The sequence below is a fragment of the Frankliniella occidentalis genome, unplaced genomic scaffold, assembly GCF_000697945.3.
Source record: "Frankliniella occidentalis isolate FOCC.00 unplaced genomic scaffold, Focc_3.1 Scaffold395, whole genome shotgun sequence".
NCBI lineage: Eukaryota > Metazoa > Arthropoda > Insecta > Thysanoptera > Thripidae > Frankliniella > Frankliniella occidentalis.
The window spans coordinates 153,468-156,401 of NW_026267517.1; positions in this window are offsets into that span (position 1 = coordinate 153,468).

The following is a 2,934-nucleotide window of genomic DNA, read 5'->3' on the forward strand; positions in this document are numbered from 1 at the left end:
CCGCCCAGCGAGCACACACACTGATTGCGCCCGCTTATCACCGCCCCTAATGAGGCAACCTCTGCCCCCTCCCCCCTGGAGCCCTCCAAACACAACACGTCGATACGATCGGGAAACAGTTCCCCGGGCAGGAATAGCTATGAGGGGCGGGAGAGGGGCGGGAGAGGGGGCGGCAGGGGAAAGGGCGAACGTGTCGCCAGCGATCAGACAAACTCATAGCTAAAGTCGGCAAAACCACCACAAATGTGCCCTTACATCAGGTAGAGGCAGTCTTGAGGACTGTCTAAAAGCCGTGGCAAAATTTGCGACACGCTGCCCGAGGAGGATGGGTGTGCAGTGGCCTCCCCGCCGGGCACGCGCCTGGCCTGGCGCGGCGGTTGGGGCTTCCCTCTGGTGTGTGGTCCACGCACCGGGCACCAGCCGTTGGAACAACAGCGGGACGGGCGCCGACCAAACGTCCAAATAAATGTTGTTTGAAACAATACTCCGAGTACTCGGAACACAGGGCACAGCGCTCACAGCGCAGGGATCCCAGAGCGCTTCACACGCAGCCAGTGCTCCGGGTAAGCCGTTTCATGAAGACAGACGTACGCGAGACGAGACAGCCGGGCAGACAGGCAGACAGCGCCCCGCCCCGCCCCGCCACGCCTCGCCACGCCTCGCGGTACAAATTGAATGACACCCAATCCATTTTTTCGGTGACCTCCCCGACGCACGCGCGGGGATAATAAGGGGCTCCGCGGGGACCTATAAGTCACTCAGCGGGACGCCACACCGCCCGCCCCGCCCCGCCCCGCCGCACCACGCCCGCATCCGTGCAAGTCACACCTCCCCGGCACGGCGCTGGTCTGACTGTCGGAGGTACCCCCTCCCCCGTCCCCCTCCCCTTTCCACTTCCACTCAGAGCTTATCCAGAGCATAATTAACAAGACTCTCTTTAACGCGGGGCGTGATCTGTAAAAATTATAACAACATCGCTGACGGCCGCCGCCCGCGTTCGCTGCTTTGGCCTCGCCGCCGCCGATGCCGCCTCTCCTGAACGTCCATGCGGGCGAGGGACCAGTGGGTATTCAAAGTACAGATGTCACTTTTCACCAAAAAGGTTCTATTATTAACAGTCATCAACAAACTTTTAATCTTTTCAACCACTTATTTTTTTCAATTTTCGTAAGACCTTAAGACTCACCTGCCCGGGGGCGGCTGGGGCGGCAGTACCCGCACCCGCGGAGTCCACCTGCGCCCTGCTGCTGTTCCAGTCGCGGACCCTGCAGTGCCGGACGGCCGAGGCAGAGGCGGGGTGCACGGCGTACCCTAGCGAGCCGCGAAAGGTGCACGCAAAAAAAGAATTAGCTGAGAAAGATAATGTATTACCTGGATTCGTAATAGGTATTAGTGAGGCTAGGCCAGCTAATTTTCTAGTTCTGTCGGCTAAGGTCATACCCGCAGTGGCTGGTCAGTACTTGGGATGGCGAAAAAGTTAGCTGCTACAGCTAATTTTACTACCTATCACTTATCCAGCTAATCTGTTTTTTGCGTGTGGCACCATAATACATCTAGTACCTGTAAGTCACCTGCTTGCGATGCACTCGCGCGGTGCGTGCCCTTCTCACCTCACAGGGCCCGGTGTCATGGACCCGCGGGTGTTCTGCCTGCCGGCTGCCGGGTGGCTTCCGTCGAGAGACGATACACCGCTGGCTGTTTGTCTGAACGGCTCCGACTCTCGGGCTCCCTCTCTCTCTCTCTCCCTCCCTCCCTGGATGTCTGTATGTATGGTCTGTATACAAATCAGGCATTGTTGGCGGCCCCGGCGGCCCGGGCCCCGCAACAGCGGCCCTAAGTAAGTGGCAATCACTCAAAAACAAGTTTTTGTCCCTCTTCCTTCGGCGTGCGTGGAGGGGCGGGGCCCCGGCGGCAACCCCTTATTCGTCTGCCAAGACAGATGGGAGCGGGTGGCGACCGTCCGTGAAGTCACTGCAGACGGGAGGACGCATCCTAACAAGGCCCGGGGGAAGGGAGGGGGGGGGGCAGGCTAAACACACACACTTGTTGCACAGACTCGCATTACTTCTCTCTTCTCCTCGCACTCACGCGGCAAATCGTTGACTGAGAAGGCAAAACACACACACGCACGCACGCACACTCACACATACACATACACACACACACACACACACACACACACAGTAAGACAGGAGATATTGAAGAAGGGATCACAGCACCGAGTACATTCCGTCATCTACGAGCAGGAGAGGTACTATGAGCAAAAACCCAAACAGATTGACAACAGGTTCGCATTAATTGCCTATCAATCAGTAACAAATTTATTTACGTAATTAATTAACATGGCACCCTTGATCAGTATCTCTATCAAGAGTTTCAATCGAAACAGCACGTGTTCAACTTAACTTAACAATAATAGGCACTTACTGGAAGTAAGCTTCTCACTGAGGGCAGCGTAAGGCTCAGTGCGGCAGTGCATCCTGGGGGTTGGAAATAAAAAACAACAAAGCGTGATCACATTGTGATCGGGTCGTACCGCACTCTGCACTGCTACTGGAGGAGGGGTGAGGCCCCCCCCCCCCCACACACACGCACTCTATCCTCCGCTCCGAAACCGCTTCCCTCAATGAATGGCTAATTAATTGAGCACATGCTTTATGTTCCCCTCCAGAGAGCGCCTAAGCCGCGCCGTGGCCACCAGTGGCGGCGAGGGCGCGGGGAGCACCGAGGCCGAGGCGAGCCGAGGAGGGAAGGGGGCAGCTCGCCCCGCGCTCTCCTCTTCCTCTGCTGCCATATCCGGTTCCGGTTCCAGAGTATTAAAGACCCTCTTTGTTAAGGGCCTATCCCATCCCAAGGCGCGCCGCGCACTGATCGGTTAAGACGGACAAGTGTCCCCGGCCAGCCGGGCGCAGCCTGAGCCAGAGCCACGCCCGT